Genomic DNA, 12,858 nt, shown 5'->3' on the forward strand with positions numbered 1-12,858 from the left:
ATTTTGCTTCCTTATGTTTCCTATAGTCAGTCTAGATTGAGTGTTTCGAAAAAATGTGCCCGTTCCCATCTCGTATTTTCATCAAGCGTACTTTTCATAGTATGTAGATCATTCTCACAAAGATTTTATAAAGATGAGAAAACAAGCATTTGGGTCAGTAGTTACTGATGTCTTAATTGCTCTATAAAAATAATACCATTTGTGATACCTCCTCTCTTCCCTAGGTCATTTGGTATTTTCAGTGCTTTCTGATATTTTCAAAAATGATCCCTAGGTTCTTGCAAAATTGTGTTACCAACAACATAAGCCTCTTTTGTGCATACTTTGTTTTGGTGAAACTTGTATTGTTTTCATCTCTGTAGTGTCAATTTTATTTTCTTATAGAGCATGGCAAGGGCTGAATTCTGTGTTTTCATGATCAGCAATGATGAAAATGATTGGCCATAGAAATGTTGACAGATCTGTTCCATTTTTTTGTCTGTTTCTTTTTCTTCTTCCAGTTTCAAACTTTCTACATATTCCTATTCATTGTTCTTCACTGTTTTGTGAAATGATCCTGCTTAGAATTAACACCTGTGCAAGTCACAAATCTTGAAATATTAAAGAAGGGTAATAGTGTAGTTTGTATCCCCGAACCTATTCAATTTGACATTGAGAGGGAGCTAGTTAGAATTGTGATAGGTAGCTGTTCGATATACTGGGTGATACTCTGGACTAGAGTAAGGAAGACCTGAATTCAAATCTTACCTCAGATACTTACTAGCTATGTGACCCTGGGCAACTCACTAAACTACTCTCAGCCTCAGTTTTCTGACTTGTTAAATGAGGATAATAATGGTTTCTATTACATTGGCTTGAAATGAGGATCCCATGACATAGCATATATAAAGTGCATGGCAGACCTTAAAATGCTATATAAATGTTAGCTGCTATTATTATTAGTTAGAGCAAGTCAGCTTGGAATGAACACTATTTCATATCTGCATAAATCCCTCACTTAGTGCATATTCATTCAGTGTTCATTATTTTGACAGGCATCGATCAAGCTCATATTACATGTAAAACTATCTGCTAGGTGTTGAGTATTCATTTAAAAAATGACATACTCTCTTTGCTCAATGAATTTATAGCCTAAGCGGGAGGGGATAACCTGGAGGTGAATAAATACAATGCAGAGTAAACGTGCAAAGGAGGTAACTATTTGAAGTATTTTGACAAGATCACTTTCAACTGGGAGGATCAAGAAAGTTGATACCTGTACTGATTCTATAAGAGAAAGGAGGAGGAAAGAATTTAAATAGGTGGAAATGAGAAGGCAGCGTATGCCAAAACTGTCTGCATTTGTGTGCAAGATGAGAGCAAGGTAATGTGGGTATTGGAGAGCTGACTGCTCTGGAACCCCAGCTCCCTTCCATCTACTTGGGTTGGTATAATCCTTCTCTGTTTGGGAGGTAAGAGTAGTAACCCTAGGATTGGTGGAAAACCACATGCAGGTTTGTTTACATGATCTTTTAGGGGGAGATTTGTTCATTAGGAAATGCACAGACAAACTTACTTCTTAGATCAAATTGGTACGAATGCCTTGAGTTCCATAGCTCAGGAAGAAAGTTATTGGAGTAGGCTGAAGAGATTTGAAAGATCACAAGCTTGGCCCCAGCGTTATAAAATTAATCCTTGCCCCTAAGTTGTAGTGTTCCTTGGGACTCTAGTGTGAGAAGGAGGGAGTGCACAGGGGAGATGCCAGTGTATTAACCAAGGCACTAAAATTAATTGTATAGTAGTGTAGAGAGCCTGCAAGTCAAGAGACCTCAGTTCAAGTGCTCATTTAGCCATTAACTAGGTGGGTCATACTAGTCCAATTATTTAATATCTCTGTATCTTTTTGCTCCTGTATAAAGTAGCAACAGTTCTTATGTACCTACATCATACTCTTGTCACAGGGTGTACAGGATGTTCAGGGAGGACAGACACCTCTGAGGTGAGGGATTGTCAAACCCTTTTCAGGGCTGCTTATCCACCTCTGGTATCCACCTCTTACCCAACTCTCACGTGCAGCTTCCATGACTCTGTGTTGACCACACTGGTCTGAGAGCCAGAAGCCAGAGGGAGGCTCTTCTGAATCCCTGAGTTCCTAATTTTTGTCTTCTGATCTTGTTGCTTGATAGGGTGCCTTACTGAGTGGCAGGTGCTCAAGGAAATTGAGAATGTCATTCCATCAGTCAGCCAGCAGGCATTTACTAAGTACATACTACTGTTCTGAGGAATACAAAGAAAAAATTAAAAAGCAGTCCCTAACATAAAAAAGTTCACATTTTTATGGGGGAGATAAACATGTACACAAATGGGTACCTACAAGATACAGAACATATGGAATTAATCATTGAGGGGGGAGACATTAGCAGTTGGGGAGGTCAGGTAAGTAGGGAAGTTATTTGCTAGATGAACCTGAAAAAGAACAAAGCCAATCATATGAACAGATTTGGCTCAGCCTAGGTAAAGGAATGATGCTTACTGTAAGGTTAAAATGACCTTAGAGTATTAGGACTTTCTGGTTCTAATCATAATTAAGTTTTATCATTCCAGTAGTGGTTCTCCTTTGGTACTCTGTTAACATCATCCTTCTCCTGGGCCTTTTCACAGAGATTGTGACTGATATAGCTACCAGATGCTAGACCTGTTGAAGCCTGTGAAAGGCAATCTACCAGTTTTCTGGTGATTTTTGAAGATTTTTGATTGTTTATCAACAAGTCATATTGTCTCTTAAGGCGAGCAACCAACATTAACTTCCCAAATATCAGCAATAGACAGGAGAATTGGGGCAAATCTTTTGCTGAAAATGAGCATAAGATATCTGCCCCTGGAACCTAACTGTGGAGTTTCTCTATCTTCTCCCCTGCCTCTTTTTAATTTCAATCCACAGTGAATCATGAGAAGGACCGTTTGCTGAGGGCCATTCAAACTCTGAATAGCAGCTGGTCACTGAAGTGTGCAAAAATGTGGCAGTGCTAAAGGTGCTATTGTCTTAAAATAAGGGAAGAATAAGGCCAAGCAGTTGTCCTGACAGTAAATGATACTTTATAATCATATTAGAAGGATTTCTGTGTGTATGCGTTCAGCAGAATGTTTGGCAGTTAGCTTCCATTTAACTAGATTTATATATAGCACACAGGAGTCTTTTAAGTGCCTTCGTTTTTTTTATGGGACAAGCTTTGGTGCCGAGGGGTCTGGTCTAGGGACAAGCAGAGACTCCCTGCATTTAAGAGAGTGGTCAAGTTATCCATCTCAAGGTCCATGATTACAATAGGATCTATGGCAATGTCCCAAATGCAGCTTATCTAGACCAGTCCTCCTGACTTCCCTCAAACCTGGCCTGTAGCCTGGGACAAGCCAGGCAAACTCTCTGGGACTCAGTGACCCTATCTGGTGAATGGGAATAGTGCCATGCAACCTGATCTCCTTGAGAAGTTGCCAGTAAAAATGACTGGCAAACACAAAGGAAAACAGGAAAATGTCATACAAATACTTGCTGTTATTATTAGTAATATTTGCATAGCTTTTCCTCTGAGGCTTCACACAGTGCTTTGTTCTTCCATTCTCTAATGCCATTTTCAAGTAATATTTCTGTATCATAATCATCTTTGTGTTTAATCCTCTACAGTTCTTTAGAAGATTCCCTCTCATTCCAAGCTGAAATTTCCCTTGGCATCATCCACAGTCAGTTTTTAGTACCTGCTAAGCCCCAGGAGTCATCCTGCCATCTTTCTGGCATGATGGTTGTGTCAACATGCTTCCAGGAAGGATTTTCTAAACTTTGTATCTCTTTCAATTGCTAGCATACAATAAGTGCTTAATATGTTACACCATAAAACAGGGTAAGAGCCAGATGACCACTTGTCAGGGGTAAAAAAGGCAGTAATGTGGAAGAGACTACTTTGATTGGGTCATCAAATGGCACTGTTGGCCCCTGACAACTTGATAGGTTGTATGGATGTAGGGAGTATGGGAGTCTACTGGAGGAGAAAGGGTAGAATAAAGCTTATCATGGATGATGAGAAGACATATAGCATTTGTATATGCCCATGATATTCCTAAGGCAGATGTATGTCTTCTCAACTTGGGCAGGGGCTCAGACTGTAAATGCCAGCCATTCCCAGTGGCTAGCATGTTATTATTGTGCAGCATTTTAGTTGTGTCCAATTTTCCTAGCTTCATTTGGGGTTCCCTTGCCAAAGATACTGGAGTGGTTTACCATTTCCTTCTCCAGTTCATTTTGAAGATGAGGAAACTGAGGCAAACAGGGTTAAGTGACTTGCCCAGGATCACACAACTAGTAAGTGCCTGATGCCAGATTTGAACTCAGGAAGATGAGTCTTCCTGACTCCAGGCCTGGCACTTTATCTACTGCACCACCCAGCTGCCTTTGGGTAGTATAGACTTTTGCTAATTGTGGGTCGTTACTTAGTGTTACTTACTGATTAGAGTTATATTACTGGGAAATACTGCTCCTCTCAGGAAGATAAGTCAAATAGATGATCTTCAAGGGTCCAGCACTGCCAGGAGTGGCTGGAAAATAAATGAAAAGTGATTGGCCTAAGGTATAGTTAAAGAGTGATGGAAAGAGGAATGCTTTCTCTGAATATGGGTTTGGAGAAGAACTCTTGCCTAAGGAACCACGGTTGCTGACATGTTCTATACAAAACTTTTTTTAGCTTTGAACCATATGAAAGCTCTTGTGTGAGAAGGAAGGATTATGTTTTGGTTGTTTCTATCACGTTTGCATACTTGGGCTCCACTCATTGGCAGTGTGTCACCTTTGAATCAGAAGGACAGCAACGTATATCAGTGGGTAGCAAAATCAATGACTTGGTCTTCTTTAATGTATAGGTGGCAAGTGTTTATCACATAGGTGCCATATCTGTATGTGTGTAGGAGAAACAGCATTGGAACCAAAGTCAAAGAATTGGAATTATAATCCTGGTTTTGCCATGGGCTGGAGGTGGGCCTTAGGCAAGTGGTTTAGCTTTCTCTGCATCTGTTTTCTCATCGGTAAGATGGAAATAATACAGTCCTACCAACTCCTATTGAATTGTAGTGAAGATGCAACGAGAATGTATATGACAGTGCTCTGAAAAGCATGCTACTATCCATTCGTTTTTCAGCTGTTGTCCAATTCTTCATGATGTCATTTAGGGTTTTCTTGCAAACATACTGGAGTGGTTTGCCATTTCCTTCTCCAACACATTTGACCAATAAAGAAACTGAGGCAAACAGAGTTAAGTGACTTGCCCAGAGTCACACAGCTAGAAAAGTGTCTTAGGTCAGATTTGATCTTAGGAAGAACAATGTTCCTGACTCCAGACCAACACTCTTACCTACTGTGCCACCCTGCTCTAAAAAGTACACATTACTATACAAAAGCCAATGAATTAGAATAAAATGATAAGTGAATGTTAGGGATAAAAATTATCCTAGAGTACTCCATCTACCTTATTTTACTGATGGACAAATTGAGGCTTAGGAAAGTTAAGTGATTTGACTAATGTCACATGAATAGTTGGTGGCAGGTTGAGGACTAGAATGCAGAATGTGAGAGCTGATGGGACCAACCCCACCTGGTTTCAACAGTTGGGAAACTGAGGCTCAGCACTTACCCAAGGTAATAGTTATTTAGTAGCAGCTTGTCTTACTCCACATCCAATATATTTTCTGTTCTTTTGCACCATGAAGCACATAAGGCAGCTAAATGGAATACTGGAAAGAGCACTGGGTTCTGAACCAGGAAGGTATCTTTGTGAGTTCAAATCCGTTCTTAGAAACCTTTTTGCTGTGTGACCCTGAGCAAGTCACCACCCTGTTTGCCTTAGTTTCCTCATCTATAAAATGAGCTGGAGAAGGAAATGGCAAATCACTCCAGTATCTTTGCCAAGAAAATCTCAAACGGAGTCACAGAGAGTCAGACTGAAAAAAGACTGAAAAATGACTTAATAACATAGCACATATAAACTTGGGGCTCCCTCTCAACCCTGACTTAAAGGTCCAGAAGGTGCCTGTAGGTTGCTTTTCAGAGTCTAGGGGTAGCCCTAAGGTGTTGGGGCTGTTTTCTAATGCTATGGCTTATGAGCACTACTGTTATGTTTCTTACCATGATGATCAGTTGTTATTAATTAACCCTTTTAGAAAAAGGGTTTTCTTTTACAAAGGTAGTAGATAGTAAGAACAGTTGGTAGAAAACAGCCTTCCCCCAAAGTCTGCGATACACTTTTCCATCACTACATACAGAGTCCAGGATAAAAAGCAGATTCAGACTCTAGAACACATGGCAAAGGAGTAACTCATAGTTCCTGAAAATTCTGTAATTCTGAAGGTGATTCCTTTAGGTGAAGTATAGTTTTTCTGCTGGAATCTTTGTAGACCTTTGAATCTATTTCCTCATCATGTTCAGTCTTGCCCTTGACTTTCAACACAGATGTTGTCACCAGTCAATCCTGGGGCACTTCTAGGATGTTGATGGTAAGTGGTAAGGTGGAAAATCTAAAATCTTTGGGTCTTTTGCAGCTTGAAGGGGGGTACTCCTTCAGCTGGGGTGGGAGGAGACCTAGGCCACAGATGAAATGTTCTTCTCCCTCCAAGTCCAAGTGATTCCTTTTTATCTCTTCCTCTTCTTCCTTGTCATATATTCAAGTATTCAGGTTCTAAAGTAACTCTCTGGTAGTATGTAGGTCCCACAAGGTGTTGCCAAGTCCCTCATTCAAATAGAACCATCTTCTCGTAGCATCTAGTTGAAATGTCTTTGATTTAAGGAGGTGTCCAGTCCTTATTCACACCTAGCTCTGGTTGACTGATTCTATGAAAAAGTGTTGTCATTATCATTAGATCTCCTAATTTCCATCCAGATTCTTTTTCCATCATGCCATTGTGTTTTGTTTTGTTTTTTTTTAATTCTAAAAGCTCGAAAGAATGTTAGAAGTTCATCTAGCCCAGTTAGGCTAGTTGACAGGAAAATTAGCAACTTATATTTGTATGGTGCTTAAGGCACACAAAGGGATCTCATTACCTTGAGGTATGTAGTTTAAATCTATCCTTATTTTATATATAAGGAAACTGAGAGTCACATAACAATTGGCTTTCTCATTCCCATAGCTAATTCATATGTTGAATCCCAGAATTGAAAGGGACATACAGGCCATCTCAATTCTGTCCACAATTTCTCTGACAGGTAGTAATATAGCCTCAATTTGAAGACCTCTATGAAAAGGAATTTCCTTTATGCCAAAAGAGATATGGAACTGTGTATACCTTTTGTCTCAGCAATACCATTATTTACTTTGTTTCCCAAGGTGATCAGGGAAAAAGGAAAAGAACCTATGTTTCCAAATATTTATAGCAGCTCTCTTTGTAGTGGCAAAGAACTGGAAATTGAGGGGATGCCCAGCAGTTGGGGAATGGCTAAACAAGTTGTGGTTTATGATTGTGACGGAATACTACTGTACTGTAAGAAATGATGAGAGGTTGATTTTTAGAAAAACATAGAAAGATTTCAGTGAACAGAAGCAAGAGAATGTTGTACGCAGAAACAGCAATAATTGTTCGAAGAATAACTGTGAATGACGAAAGTTATTCTGAGTATTACAGATACTCAAATCAACTACAAAAGACCTCTATGAAGAAAGATACTAACCACCTCCAGAGAAAGAGCTCATAAATGATTCTGCATAGTTAGATTTTACATATCTATATATCTATATATGCGTGTGTGTGTACATATATATGAATTTATTTGTACGTGTATATGTACATACATACATATGCATATATGTAGATAGGTAGATAGATAAAAGGGTGACTTTCTTTAGTGTGTGGTAGGGAGGGAGGGCAGGAGACAGTCCTGAACTTTAAAATGTAACAAAATAATTTAATTAAAAAAAATTCTCCTGCATTTTGAAGCAGGACTACTTTTGGATGGTTCTGAATGTCAGAAATTTTTCTTTTATATCAAATTAAAATATGGAGAAAAGAGAGCAAAGCCCTGGGAGAGCAGAGTTTTCCCTGCTGGTTTCTTGCCTCTGAAACATTTGTCTCTTAATGACTCATCAGGGCATTTCCTTGTGATGACATTATGTCCTTTTTGTCCTTTAAAAGGACAAAGTTGTGTCCTTTTAACTAGCTTCCTAAAATACCTGGCATTACCCTATGCCTAGGCCACTGCTTTATTAGTATTCTTGGTGTGATGGTAGTGACAAGGATGAAATGTTTAACAGAAGTCAGGAAATGGTTTGGTTTTCCCTCCTGCCTCCCAAGTTGGACTTTGCTAAAGCAGCTCTATGGTAGGGTCTAAGCATGCAAAAGGCCAGATTGGCTTCAGGTATAGGCACCCTAGGCTGCTGTCTACATGGTGCCATTGAGGGATGTTGAACCACTCATCTCACTGAAAGCTTCTCCCTTATTCTGTGTCGGAAATTTTTATTATTCCTTGTAGGCTTTTTAAAGAAGTGAATTTTAGCCTGGTTAAAGCTTTGAGTTAAGTAGGAGGAGCTATCACATCTATTAGTCAACACATCAGAAGAAATGTGCCTTTTTAGTTAAAAATATGCAACTGCATAATGTCACAACAGAGAGCAGGTTTCTGAGAGTTATGTTGTTGCTAAGTTTGGATGGAAAGAAAGACACTGAAAACATAGGATACCCTCTGGCTGATGATGTGACTCAGTGGGATTGATACAGCATCCTTGAAGATCTGATGCCAGAGGGAGCAGGGTTCTTACAATGGTACTCAAGGGAGGAATAGCTGGTTTTAGAGTTTTTCCCAGCTAGCCAGCCCTGTGAAAGACAGCTTGGCCTCTGCTTAGGGCCTCTGCTTATACTTTAGATTGGTCTTTTCCTATTATGGGTCCTCAGTGGGAGGTGAATGTTTCCATTATCTACTAGGTTACAGTGGGAATAAATGAGATGATAATTAAAAGTGTCCCAATTGAAAGGTCCAGGTCATAGGACCCTAGAACTAGAGCTGGGAAGGACCTCAGATTGAATATTGTCATGCAGCATCCTAGTGTAATGATAAGAGCACTGGATTCAGAGGCAACTGCCCTACCTTCTAGTCTGGATCTGCCATTTACTGTCTGCTTAACCCTTTGGCAAGTTATTTAACTTCCCTGAGCCTCAGTACCCTTAGCTGTAAAATAGGGATTACGATACCTACCTTGCTTACCTCCCGGGGTTATCATGATGATTCATTGAGACAGTGTATGTCAAACCATCTGAAAACTGCAGATATAAAGAAAGTTATTGTATGAATGGTCTCTCAATCTCAGACCCCTGAATTGAAAGAAAGTACCGGTATATTGGGCCACCAATGAATTACTTGCCTTCAATTCAAACAATCACTCTCTCTCCAAATACATGCCCTAGTTCTACTGAAATGTTTTGGATAGATATATCACACACACACGTGTGTGTGTATGCTTATGTATTTTATTTATTATATCTAGCTATCTACAACAACAACAAATCTGTACACAGTAATTTTTATTTTGGTGGATCATTATCAGCTTTCTTATGTAACAGTATTTATAAATGTGACCTTATTCAATGCCACTCCAGTTCAATTCAGCAGATGTCTATTAAGTGCCTAATAGGTACTGAGGATACAAATGTAGTCCTGATCCCGAGAGCCTTCATTTTTTTTTGGAAGAATATGACATACACACACAGATACTAAGTATTTAAAAGCTTGTGCAAACTAATTTCAGGAAGGAAGGAGCTCTAACAGAGCTTGGGGTTGGTTTTTTTTTTTTACTTTCAGGTTTGCATAGCTCTTTAAATATGTATTTCCTCATTTGATCTTTATAACAGCTTTGTGTGGTGGGTGCAATCACTAGGTGCAATTTTACAAATGAGAAAACTGAGGAAGTGGAAGAGAGGGGAAAGCTGAATCAGAGCTACATAGGTATCGAGTATCTAGGGCAGGATTGGAACTCAGGTCTTCCTGTTTCAAAGTTCAGTTCAGCATTTTGTACATTGTGCCATCACATCTAGTTAACAACTGGATGGTTGAGGAAAGGCCTTAAATGGGAGATATTATTTCTGTGATATTTTGAAGGAAGTTAGGAATTCCAAGAGGCACAGGCGAGGAGAGAGTACGTTCCAAACATGGAAGGTGTCAACAGGCAATCGCTGTCACAAGACAACGTGAAAAGAAAATGAACATGCATGTGTAACCCATAGGGTTCCCAGTCTTTACAGAAGTTTACATTTTTACAAAAACAGGACAAAGGGAGGAGGGGACACCAGGAAAGAGAATGACATGAAAGGGAGAACAGCAAAGGTGGAAAAAGACAAAACCACTCCCCATGAGGAGGAGCAAGGTGGGCAAAAAACCTCAGTCTTTTCCCTTGGGAACTGCTAGACTATGAAGATAGGAGGATCTGTTTATCTGTAAAGGACCCCAGCTGCACAAGCATTATCCCAGCCTGGCACAGACTGGCTGGCGCCTGTCTTGACTCTCAAGGACACAAGGAGTCCAGTTTGGGGTGCAACAACAAATTACGTAAGCTCAGGGGAAGCTTCAGGCTTGACACATTCAGAGCCTCCTGCATGTTCTGGGTTCAGTATTTCTGGAAAATATGGCAACTCAAAAAGACAAGTTCAGAGACCCCTTAACAGGGGCCATCTGTGCAAAGAGAAGGAGGCAGGAGATGGAATGTTATATACCAGGACCAGGTAGAAGGCCAGTTTGACTGTAATGGAGAATTCATGAAAGAAAGCAATATAAAATAAAACTAGAAAGGTAGTTGGGAGTCTCTGGAAGCCTCTAAAATGCTAGACTGAACATTTTGTGTTAAAGAATTAGATTCATTCCTTTTTTTCCTTTTGTCTTTATAGGTATATTTAATTTTATTGAACTCTTGTGGAAGAGAAATAACCTGAGAACTATGAACTTGTCAGTCTCTTAGTAGAACCATTTTGGCTTGTCTGTCATCAAAATCTCCCTTCCATTTGGCAGGAAAGAGGTTGGGGATCCTTACTACCATGAGAAAATAAATTTATTTTTAGTATCAGTTTTACCCTCACTCAGAACGAGTCTTGTAAAAAGCTTAAAGGATAAGGGGGAATTAAAAACCTCGGAAAGTTTCTCAGCATCTCCATAAAGGGCAGAGCCAATGACTTTAAGCAAATGGCATGAAGAGTGACTGAGTTACCTCTGATGTCATAGCCAGTTCCATCACCCAAGTGTCTCTCCCTGTTTTGAATCATGGGTTTCAAACATCCCCAAAAGCTTTCCCCCTGGTAATTCCAAAGCTCTTAACAAATCAATCCTAGGGAGAAATAAACAAATATGTAGAAGAGCAACAGGATATTTAGAGCATGGTTTTAATTAAAATTTTCATGTTTCCCTCTTGATGTCTTGTATGACCCATTAAATATATTGTTTAAATTCTCCATAAAAGTAAGTACTAATTGCATGCTAATCATCATTGTTTCCTCATTGTCCTCATTGTCAGGATCTCAAAACTCCCTAAAGAGGAGGGAGTTCAGAAGGCACTGAGACAGTCTTTCCTGATTTTGTGACACAGGTCCATTGTAGCAAGCCCTTTTGGTGTTCCCTGTGCACAAACCCTGAGATAGCTTGTCTTCATAGTTCAGCACATAAGAAGACCCCTCCAGGGGAACATACGGAAGAAATATTCCCAAAGACACAAAAGACAAAACACTCAGGGATATCCAATCCCATACTCCTCCTAATGCCCCCACCTACTCCTTTCTTCTTCCTAAAAGCACTGCAATGTTTGGCATGGGAAATACTGTACGGTGATAGTCATCTTTCAAACACCAACAATGCAAATTTTGCTGCTTCTTGCTCCTGTGTACTGGTTTCAAGAAACTCTAGTTTTGATAAGGGCTTAGTGTATCCTTCAAGGATATTGAATTGCAGTTGCTGACTTTTCTCCCCTCTAGCTCAGTTGCACTATTTTTTTTTGCTGTGCTAACACTAATCCCCTTTTTAAAAAATCCTGTCATCCTTGTCTGTCTCTCTCCCTCTCTCCTTCTCCTCCTTTTCCTCTCCCCTCTTAATCCCTTCCTCCTTCCCTTCCCTCCCAACACATACACCCAAAATATATGTACATCTAGATATACATCTACATATAGATATCTATTTATCTGAAGCTTTAAAATATCACTTTCTTCTGTACTTAACAATATATAATGATTGGATCATGTAGGATCCTGTAAAAAAAAGTTACAAAATGTGAAACACTTACCAGTCTTAAAAAGCTGTACTACCTGTTAGCCTGCCCAAAGTGAATGTTGCATAGAAAACTCAATAAGTTTATTTAGCCATTCTGAGTTGTGATTAGTCTCAGGCAGTCTATCTAAACAGTTACCTGAAGCATTGCCAGCTCTCATTTATCATTCAGTAGATCCAGGGGAGCAGATGGTATGATGGAGGGTCATTGCAGCTCTATAGTATAGAGATGATGCCGAGCAAGCATTAGTGGAAGGAATTTAGCATGTTTAGCCTGGAGGAGAGCAGTCAGTCTTGAAGTATTTGAAGGGAAATCAAATGGAAAGGGGATTAGAATGTTCCCTTTGGCTTTCATAGGCAGAACTGGTAGCAATAATTAACCAGTGTAAGAGAGGCAAATTTTGGCTCAACATAAGGAATAACTTTCTTATACAATCAGGGTTATTCAGAAGTGGATAAAAAAATGGGTTCTTCTTTTCTAGAGATTTTAAAAGCAGACTTTGGGTGATTAGTTGTGGGAATGTTAGAGAGGAGATTCTTTGTTTATGTGTAGTTTGGACCACATGTGATTCTCGATTTGTTGATTACCTGGGTTCATTTACCTTTCTGTTACTTCC

The 12,858-nt window shown here is 39.6% G+C and overlaps 1 protein-coding gene and 1 long non-coding RNA gene across 22 annotated transcripts in view; one reads left to right on the forward strand and one right to left on the reverse strand.

Moving 5' to 3' along the window:
- Window positions 1-12,858, forward strand: part of LOC140514433 (neuroendocrine protein 7B2-like) — an 85,986-nt gene that overhangs the window by 17,514 nt on the left and 55,614 nt on the right. The window lies entirely within an intron of this gene.
- Window positions 1,848-12,782, reverse strand: LOC140514439 (uncharacterized). The gene is made up of 3 exons (XR_011970621.1): window positions 11,196-12,782; window positions 4,473-9,261; window positions 1,848-2,256 (listed from the first exon to the last, which is right to left on the reverse strand). It is a non-coding gene; the product is annotated as an uncharacterized lncRNA (long non-coding RNA).

Source organism: Notamacropus eugenii, chromosome 7 (genome assembly GCF_028372415.1).
Source record: "Notamacropus eugenii isolate mMacEug1 chromosome 7, mMacEug1.pri_v2, whole genome shotgun sequence".
NCBI lineage: Eukaryota > Metazoa > Chordata > Mammalia > Diprotodontia > Macropodidae > Notamacropus > Notamacropus eugenii.